The sequence below is a fragment of the Neopelma chrysocephalum genome, unplaced genomic scaffold (genome assembly GCF_003984885.1).
Source record: "Neopelma chrysocephalum unplaced genomic scaffold, ASM398488v2 Primary Assembly neopelma1_43, whole genome shotgun sequence".
Classification (NCBI taxonomy): domain Eukaryota; kingdom Metazoa; phylum Chordata; class Aves; order Passeriformes; family Pipridae; genus Neopelma; species Neopelma chrysocephalum.
This window is the reverse complement of record NW_020897702.1, coordinates 19,670,957-19,681,841: the sequence shown is the minus strand read 5'-3', so window position 1 is coordinate 19,681,841 and position 10,885 is coordinate 19,670,957.

The following is a 10,885-nucleotide window of genomic DNA, read 5'->3' as shown; positions in this document are numbered from 1 at the left end:
TCAGCCCTTTCTTTTATACACATACACGCACAAATACAAACTCTTGACCAGCTCATCCAGATCACATTCAAACATATCCACACAAACTGGTGCAGAAGGAGAACATAGGAAGGAGGCAGAAGAGCCTTGATCTTGCCTTCTCTTCAGCCACTGCTAATGCACGCAGAAGAGCTGATACTTCAGCAAGAGCTACAGTAGCTTTTTCCTCTGGAAGCAAAAAGGACCTAGACATTGAGACATGCTTCTTTTCCCATATCTTTCTGGGCCTCACACTATTATAAGCTGTGCCATTAAGGAGCAATTATTCTTCTAGCTCTGGCTGTCTGCTTGACTACAGAATTAAGACTCCCATGCTCTTGCAAAAAAAATCAGTTTCTTCCTCACAAAATTTCAACTTCCTCTAATGACCCAAACAAAGGCCAGACTTGAATTCAACAGGTAAGTCTATTGGACTTATGAGAAATAAATAATTTCAGATGTCAAGGAGTAGAGCAACTTGAAAATTCAGTACTTAAGTCTGAAACTACATAACATCTGCTGTTGCCAAAGATTTTTATATTTGATGTCCCTCAGTTAAGGGATATGGATTAGGAGACCAGGATTTATGGGCAAAACATTGTACATTGGTGAAAGCGTGTCACCAACAGCAATGCTTTTCAAAACCTTTAGGAGAAAACTGGCACTGAACACAAACTTTCCCTTCACAAACTGCAATTGCTGCAGTTCCAGTTTTCCAAATGGCACAAGGGTGGGTATGAATTTGGCATGAATTTGGCTAATCATGGAAAATTTCCATAATCAAGACATATGAGTGACTTGGCACTGTTTCAGACAGTAGAGTGCAGTACTGAGAGCGGGATTTTATGGGAATCATCTGCTGATGATTAAACTTGACAAACTCCTTTGTAACTGAAGAGGGACTATTCCTATTTTGGATGTGTAGGAACTGGAGAAGGGTTTTAGTGTAACTTGCAGAATCAGGAATCAACACTTCTTGCTTATAGTACAATTATTGCTTTCACTGAAGGTAGCTCCTGAAAAATTTTTACTACTTGCCAACACCAACTCATTGCTCAGTTTCCCAGGTGATTATTTTCTTCAAAGATTCCTGAGGATTTAAAGTCATGCTACTGCTTTTTACTTTCACATTGCCATTCCAGGAAGAACATAAGTGTGCTTACAGTATGAACCTGCCATGTGTAAAGTTTCTCTTTTGCATATTGTTAATGGACTTTATTTTCCATTCATTTCATTTTCTTAAGGTTGTTTCTGCCAAGATTTGGATTCAGCATGAAAAATTATTTGATCTGCAACTCTAATTTCATTCAGTTGTGTGAAAAGGACACACTTCCCTAAAAGTAAAAGTGGTCTTTATATCCGCACCAGCTTAGGAAGCTCAGAATTAACCCATAATTTATTTAATCATATTTAAAGACTCTTTTCTCTCTGTGCTGCCATGTCTCTTTTCTGCTACTCCAGTTTCTCCTTTACTATATACCCGTGGCAAGTTTATACATTATTGACATCACCAGAGCTATTGCATAAGTACTACTATTTTGATGTGACTACAGGGTAGTCAAGATAGACATAATGGAATTGCATCAGAACTTCATAATAGGCTCAAGAAATATTCTGGTGAAACAGTAGCCCTACTTAACCTTTGCCCAGAAAAAAGTAAAAACCCCATGACTTCAGTTCATTTGCATGTGTGTCCATCATTACATTTTAGCAGTATCTTTAATTAAATGCAAAAGCCGATAGAAATCTGCATAATCCCTACCACATCTGGATACAATGTCTGCATACAGACCTCTTCCTTAAAGTATTTCTCTGTTAGCTGTCTACAGTGATATCTTTCACAATTTTGCTCTATTTCACTGTCTGTGACTAACAGAGAAGACCCCAAGAAAAACACTAAATTGACTGGAGAATAATCAGATCCATGCTCTGTAAAAGAAATGAACATTTAACCATTGCTATTTCCTCTAGGAGATCAAATTCTTTGTAGAGGGAAAATGTTGCAATACAGAGCTATAGAGCTTGTTACTCTTGAAAACTACTATCTTACAAAGCAAACACTCAAGCAGCGTTCACGAAAGCAAAGCTTCCTTTTTAGGAAAGTCGGTTTGCTCAGGGCAAAGTCACAAAACACTCTTTTCCAGCTTTTGTAGGATGATATATCATCACCATATCAGTCATGCGTAGAAAATGTACAGTTAGGGTTTATGTGACGAGGGGAGATAATCTACCCAAAGCCCCATCGGCAAAACAAAACAAACTAGAAAATAGCTCCAATATCTGTACAAAGCCCACAGACCTGACTGCTTTGAAGAGCTCCATAAAACAGATCACAAAACACAAGATCCTGTGACCAAACGAAGTAAAATGTGGTATGCATGTTTTCGTCTGTCAGAAGATCAAGAGGAGTATCTGCTGATGTAGCATTTCAGTAAGTAATTTATATGTGCAGAGGCAGGGGGGACCAGCTACAGGGTTTTCATGACAAAAGAGTACCTGTTTTCTTTTGTGTGTAAGCCAGAACTCTGAATGTTGGGGTAAGACTTGAAATGAGGACACAGGTCCATAACACATGGTTTGTGTTTTCTTTTTAGCACTCTCACTGCCCAGAAGCAATAGGCTTTTCATTTAACCCCAATCTCTTAAACTACCCATCCATAAACTACCTACAAACGAATACATTACTTATGTAGAAATCAATCCCCATACCTGGAATTGGGATTAAGCTCACAAGATCCTCCAGTAGCTGTGGGATCCCCTGTTTCTTGAGGTCCCCAGGAACAAAATACTCAATATAGGAGGCAACACACAGTGTGTTGCTGTCTCAGAGTTGTTGCCTTTTGGGCAGTAAAGTTGGAACCACTGGCACAAATACTCAGAAAATTAAAAAAAAGAGAACAACTTTGGAAGACATTTGAAATTCTAGAGAAAAGTCATTATTTACTACTGTGTACATCAAGGCCAAGTTAGGTAGGGCTTTGAGCAAGCTGTTCTAGTGGAAGGTGTCCCTGCCTATGGCAGGGTGGGCAGACTCTAGATGATCTTTAATTTTCCTTCCAACCCAACCCATTCTGTGATTCTATGATTCTATTATTATTCCTGCATGTTCTGACCTGCTGCCCAACTTTGTGTGGACTCCACCACTTTCCATGGAAAGCTCCATCAAGCCTGTCTACAAGTACAGTGATTAGATAGTATGTGTCTATTTGGAGATAAACTTCATGTTTCTTTGGGGGTTTTTTTTGGAGGCAATGCTTATCCCTCAGAGCTTTCAAACCTATCTATGAGAATGCAGGTACTGGCCTTTGCATCCTTGACAAAACACTGTGAATACAGTAGGGATGAAACTCAACAGTATTAGTGCCCCTATAGCAAGAAGTTATTTTTAATATTCTTTTGAGACACAAACACGAACTTAATGTGAGGTAAGTCCAACACATTGTTTTTATGTAGGAAAATTCAATAAAAAGGCTTTCCAATGTTGATAGGGTAGAAGGCAAAACCTCTCCTGAGGCTGTCAATTTTTGTGGCAGACTTTGGGGACTGATAGACTCCGAGGCACAGAGTCTGTGCTGTGGTTTTTCTAAAGTGTATTTGTCTTGTCAGTACCCCTGTGTGGGCTGATAGCTTTCCAAGATAATCTTCCAAGCAGAAGCTGAGATATTTGCTCTCCAAGCCAAGAACATCAAAGCCTGTGATAATGTTCAATTATAGTAGTTTTATTTCCATTATGTCTAAAGTAGATATAATTGATTGGTCTTCTGGATATTTATGCATCCAATGGCACAGTTATTCAATAGTTCTACTCTGCTTGGCTCAGAGACTAAGTTTCTTGCAATACACGTCTTGGACATTAAATAGCATCTTTATTTGAAGATATAGTTTTAAGACAGATTATTTCTACATGTTTTTTTCAGAATCAGGTACTCCTGGTGCCTTTATAGCAGCAGCTCAGGGCATGCTACATCTTGCACAGAAAATAATCCTCAGAAGATAACACATTTCTCCAGATATTTCACAGATAAAATTTACAGCTTCTCAGAAATGTCTCAACAGAATGGTTTTGTCAGAAAAAGATGAAGCATCAAAATCAAAACTTTTCACAACCACCAATCTGTTTCCCTTAAAATTTTGGTCAGGAGAGGTTACTCAGCTGCATGACTGAAGTTTTAGACAAAGAAAAAGCAAATTAACAACCAGTGTGTTTTTTAATGTGGTTAAGACCTAGTATTTGACCTTGGCTCATGTAAATGACAAATACAGATGTTGGAATGTAGCACCAAAGCATATTTAGCTATTCACATACAGTCAAGCAACTGCTGCTGAAAATACCATTGAGCAGTTCAGAAGCCCAGAATTTAGAACAACAATATTTCCTTGCCTGTTTCTTAAATGGCAGCCTCAAATCACCACAGAAGGAAATCCTTACCATCTTTGTCTGGAAGCAAGGAATTGACGTAACAAGGATGCCCTGATCTCGTTCTTCACCCTCAAGCACACTGCTGAGTTCCTTGCCCCAAAAGTGATTGCCCATTTGCATCCATGGTACAATGTGGACTGGAACCTCTCATGAGCTGCAGGTTAAATTAATCATCCATGCACACTGCTTCACTTGAAATGCTTTTTTCCAAGCAACAGAGCATGTGTTCCTGGTAGAGGAACTCAGGAGACATCAGCGCCCAGAGCATACTTGAAACAGAGTACGAGTGGCCCCAGGTCTGCTCCTGTCCCATCCACCTTTGATAAATTAACATCAGGCAGAAAAGATGCCAAAACATTTTCCAGGAAGGCCTTAGGATACCTATTAAAAGGGAAAAAAATATTGACAGCCACTCAGAAATCAGGCAAGCTGCCAGTACAGAAACCAATGTTGGTTTAGGAATCAGGGAGCACAACGGATATTGAATGCGAAAAGAACAGCACAATAAAAACACATATACCCTAAATCACCTGGAGGGTTGGCTGCAGTAACTCAATGAAATCCTGCAAGGATGCCACCCAGCCCATCCAATGTCTTCCATAGCTGTGAACTTCTTCACTACTCTTGCTCAGGACGATTTTTTAAGGTTCACTTGCACCCCACGCTTCCCAAGTGGCATTTGGAAATTTGTGCTTTGCAGAGGGCAAACACAAGGACAGCACTTTCCTGAACAGAAAAATCGGGTTTTCCTAGACTGGGCAAAATTTGTAAATGTGGTATTCACTTTTCCTACATATAGTTGGTGTTTAAAAGAGGCAGGCAAAAACTGAACAGCCAGCAGATCCTTCCAAATGTGCCAGTTATTCTTTTTGAAGTGTCCTCTGTTATTTCTTAGCCATGCTCCAACTGCAGCACAGAGCAGAATGTTCTGTACAGATAAAGTGTCAAAAATTACTCAGAACCAATCTTCATATTCAAATACATGTTTTCCTTTAATTTAACCATCCTGAATGGCCTCCAGTCACTCAAAGATGTTGAAAAGCACCACAAATGTAAAAAATTACAGCATTTGCTTTAACCATAGAAGCAATTAACTCTCCAGCAGTGTGGAAAACCGCTTTTGAGCTGTATTTATTGATGCATAGATTTCACTGTAGTGTGATATTTGAAGACAAATTGCTGTGGCCATAATTAAGACCGTTGAGGAATTGGCAAGTGAAATATAATGATGAAAGACCAGCTCAAAGGGCAAGTGAGTTAGATTGGTCAGGATGATACAATCTATATGACCTCAGTGCCCTATTCCTGCTCATTGATTTCCCAATTAAATATAACTTTTTATTCAATCAGTTAGAATATACTGCAGGTTATTGATGCACTGCTAGTAGAAAAAAGCAATGAAGTAAAGATAAAACAGTGGGTGAGCACCGCCTCATTTTAACATTTTATTAACCTTAATGCGGTCATGATGAAGATGATGCTATTCACTAGGATCTTTTTGTCCTTTTTTCTCTATATTTTTTCTTTTAGTTTAAAGTGAACTTATTCTGACAAACCTAGAGCAGACAAAGCCCAGCCCTGGGAGGTGTAAGGCCTTTCTGCCTTCCTTTATTTGAGCAGTGCTAAATTCCATCACGAGCACTGTGCCTTCATCCCATCTCAGAACAGTCCCTAGATGTGAAAGACCTTTTGCAACTGCAATAGATTGGAATCCAAGGGATTCAGAAATCCGCTGGTTGTGCAACAGGCAGCCACTGGAAACCCAGAGAGTGGGGAGACTGCCTGATACATGTGCCTATGTGCTGTGAAACTGGGCTGCTATCGTGTTTGTGGGTGTTACTACAGCTAGGGAAACAAACAATATTGCACCAGTTGAAATTAGTGCATGTCTCAATATTTTAGCTTTTTGTACACCTGTGAAGAGTACAGTGGTGATTTAAAACAGAAGGCACGGGCTGCACAAGCTTGAGTGCAGTCTGTCATCTTAAATCATCCTCATGACCTGTGTTACCCTCTGTACACTCAACGAGTTTTAGATTTTGTGCGTTGTTTTCCCAAATGTGCCAGAAAATTGGTGACATCTTGACTGGAACATTTGCAGCCTGATACAAAGCTCATTGATGACGATGGAAACTCTTTTATGTCTCGCTTTTGCATTTGTAAAATGAAGGGAACAACTCAGATTTATCTCATCAATAGTCTTACCTGTGCAAACTTCTCAAAGATCATAAGGAGATGAGAAGCATGGACCTACAAATGCACAAATAAAATTAGTTATAGAGGCCTACATATTCATACCATCTTATAGAACCAACGAATCAAAAGCTGAGAAGGAGAAAAGCTTTCCCAAGGAAAAAAAAAGGAAAAAATAAAAATAATTAAAAAAACTCACCCCAAACATTTCTGCTCAGACAATTAATTACAGTATTTCTTCCCAGAAGAAAATCACATGACAACATTCCACCAATGCCTTTATCAAATTACAGGGAACTATCTGTCCAAGTTCTTTATTGCAAAACAATCACCCACTATAGCCTTTTTTTTTTTTTTGATCCACAAGGACACTGGAGTGAAGCACTGAAGTTAAAATGAATAGATTAATTACCTGCCATAATTTGTTGGACATAGACAACTGATTCCATGGTTCTCCAAAATTAATTCGTGATGACCTTGGAACAAAGAAACTGCGTGAAGGACTGTCAGACTTTCTTTTTTCTTTTTCCCATAGATAAATTGCTAAAACTTTTCAAGATTTGTTAAATATTTTTCATTATAGAAGACGAGATAATCCTTCTCGGAGTCTCTCAATGTCCTGATCTGAAACCCGTCTCTTCAGGAGAACACATGATCCATGCTCATGCCCTTTTATCCCTCTTTGAGGATCGCAAATAAAAGACACAGATTCACTATACAAAAGGTATTAAAAGACACTAAGGCTTCAGCCTAATTCTCTTAACTGTAGATGTCTACAGTTTAGATCTCTACACCTGAGCTGGTCATTCTGGGTTAGCTTTGTAAAGCTGGAAAGAAATAGGCACTTTATCCTTGTGGGGTATTGCATCCTGTAGCAAGTATCTGGAGTAGCTCAAGTGAAAGCACATATTTCCTTTCATTAGCTGTAAAGGCAATCCAGTTTATCAGTGACTCAGGAGATGCCTATATTTGTTTGTCATGATGGATCCTATGCAGTTGCCCCAAGATTCACAGATGACTCTGATCGACCTGGTAATGAATTGACACCTCCCAGGATCCATTTGTGTAATGCTATCTCATTCCTAACTTCAGAAGAGAAAACAATGCTGACTCCTGTGACGCTTCAAGATACAGTACTTTCCCACTAAAGCAAAATCGCTTCCCTTCAGTAACAGCTGGGGAACCCAACAGGCAGCAAAATCCACAGAAGAAACACTTCCCACGAAAGAGAAATCTTTCGGGAAGACATTACAGAGATGTTTACCTGAAAAATGGGTTCTGGAGGATACCTAGTCCTTCTGAATACTGTTTCTCTTTTTTCTATTGTCTGATGTCTGAGAGGAATCTTAACTAGGAACTCCTCATTTCAGAGACTGGCAGTATGACAATATTGTCCAGGAAAGCTTTTCTGGAGCACAAGGCTAGGGCAGCCACTAACTAAGGAGGTGGAAAGAAGTAGTACCACTATGACATCTTGTTTCAGAGTTTTCTGACACTCTGTAATTACAGGCCAGTCAAAACACATGAGTGGATAATTGCTCTTCTGCAGTATCTTTCCTTGTGGACTCCTTATTCCAAAATAAAAGTTTCTGTTCCTGAAAACTGATTCTGTCCTGGGAGCAAGCTAACTATCTGCAATGAAATAACTTTCACTCCAAAATCAGAGTATCCCATAGTGACCTACTTCGGTATTACACTAGTGGGAGAACTGCTCTGCTCATGTTCCCCATTCAGCCATTTCCCAATGTATCTGTGCTAAAAACCCTCCCCCCCTTCAAATGAAAGCTGAATGAGATGCTCTGATTGCTGTCTAAATCCACAGTGATAATGACAGCAAGGAAAACAGACAAATGGTCAAGGTGTTTACATTGGTGCCACTTTTTATATTACAGTACTGTCCCCATTATTTGTGAGAAAAATGGCTCATATGCAGCATTCTTGGAGACACAGCATCCTTCTCATCTGATAAAGATTTTTCCTTATTGGAGCTTTTGTAATTTATATCCCCTGAAGATCTGCCTGTTTGTATTTTGCATGGATCACTATGCATATAAGTCTGAAATGAGTCAGTATTTTTCCTGTGCTCAAGTGAGATATTTTGAAAACTCCCTTGGCTGTGGGCTCAGTGAGATCTGAGCAGTTTCCCTTGCAATGGATAAACAATTTTTCAAGGGAATCATCTCTCTGAGGACGTTAGTCCTTAAATTATTAAAATATCAGTTGATTTTTCATACTTCAGACACATCACAGCATTTGCACAATAAGCCTTCTCTAATTTGAGTGTGTCACATCCATGCAGGCACCAGCACAATTGTCCCATCTGGACTCCTGCATAATGATCATCTGCTGGAGAACTCTCTTTAGTAAGTCCAGCATCCACGGCTGAGCTGCAGCATTGCCTGCAGAGAAGTATAAAATCGTGCTTTAAAGACTTCCATATAAATGATCTATCACAGTCCCTAGCAAGGAACTCCAGTAACTGAGCATTAAAAACATGTGCCCTATTTTTAAAAAATGCTTCTTATATAATGTTTGGCTGCATTGGGTAGAAACTCTGATCAAGGCACAAACAAATGAGCTTTACACCACTACATGGTGTTCTGACTTTTCCCTACAGAAGTTTCCTCATACGAATATCAATTTTTGACTGAATCTCCTGTATCAGCATTCCTAGAATTGGCTTAGCTTTACATTTCTCTCCCAAACCCTTGCTATAAATAGCTAAGTCTCATATATCATTTAAAGAGAATAAAACATTACTTCTTGCATTCATTTATTTGATTTTACAGCCTTGCTTGTATGTTAATCAAACGCATAAAGTGCTGAGGTGCATAGATGCCAAGCAAAAGTCAATATTTTACCATGAACCTCACTTATCTACATTAGCCTGAAACAAGGTAGATCTGTAAATTTGGACATTATTGAATTTAATGACAAAGATCAATTTCAACATCTTTGACAGGACAGGGATTTGTCAGATGAGGGGGGGAACACATCACTTCTTCCTAAGGGAGCTTGTACATGCTGGCTAGGTGAGACTGTCCATCTCTTCCAGTGGACTGATGCATATGAATGCTTAAATAACATTAGTTGTATTTGAGATACGGATTCACAGTTTAAAACAGAGCTAAGTTTACTGATCTCTGAGGGACTGTTCAGCGGGATTGGCTGGAATACAAGAAAAAATAACTAGAAAGTCATCCAAGTGTCTTCATGGGAGAGATGCACAATTTGGCTGCAAAACTGAAAGCAATTCAGAACTCAGGCTGCTTGTTTCTGTGTCCAGTACACAAATACAAACCAAACTGTTTAATGAGCACTGTGGTATTGCAGATTGTCAATTACAAAACTCTCAGAAGCACAAGCACTGCTTTTCTGGAGGAAGCTTGGGAAAACATGGAGAATAACCTCTCCTGATGGAAACTACTACATTTCGCTGAAGTCAACAGCTACAGATGTGTAATACTTCCTATCCATCCTTCAGCCCTATGTCCTTTCTCCAGCACCGTGTAGGAAGTCTGTCCAAGTTGCTAATACACCATTCTCCTGGTACAATGACAGTGTTTGCCAGCAGCCACATACAGTTTGGCTTGACTGGAATGCAGATTAAGTTTCACGAAGAAAAAACTTTTTTACCTCAGTGATTTTCCAGACTTCCACACAAGGGTTGCTGGGTACCATCACAGCTTTTGAACTTACCAGGAATTGAAGAATTTCAAGGCATCTCAGTGTGTTTTTCCAAATCCTGGAAGCCAAGGCTTAACTGCATTCTTAATGCATGTTTTTAATTAGCAGATAGGCAGAGATTAGTTACTACGGATCAAGTCTTTAAACACACAAATCCTGTAACCCTGATGGAATTTCATTAGACTGCTTTCACAACGAAGATTATATTCCGTATTTTCACTGGTAAATCTTAAGTAACCCACTCAAGAAAAAAAAAAAAAGGCAAGTTCTCTTAAGAAAAAGTTCTTCCAGGTTGAATAAAACAATTTTTTGAAAGGTTCTAAAAATGTGCCTCTACAACACAAATCACTTTGTCTTCCTTTACATTTGCCCTATTAAACAGCTCAAGCCACCCAACAACCAACTCAGGTAGAGATGGCCTAGAGTAGCAAGCAGCTCAGATGTTGGTTCTTCTACATGAAGAAATTCTAATCAAAGTTTTTAAAAGAGTACTGCTGCTTCTCACCAACTGCTCATACATGAGGACCTTAGATTCAGCCCCTCACCCCACATTTCTGCTTGCAAAGA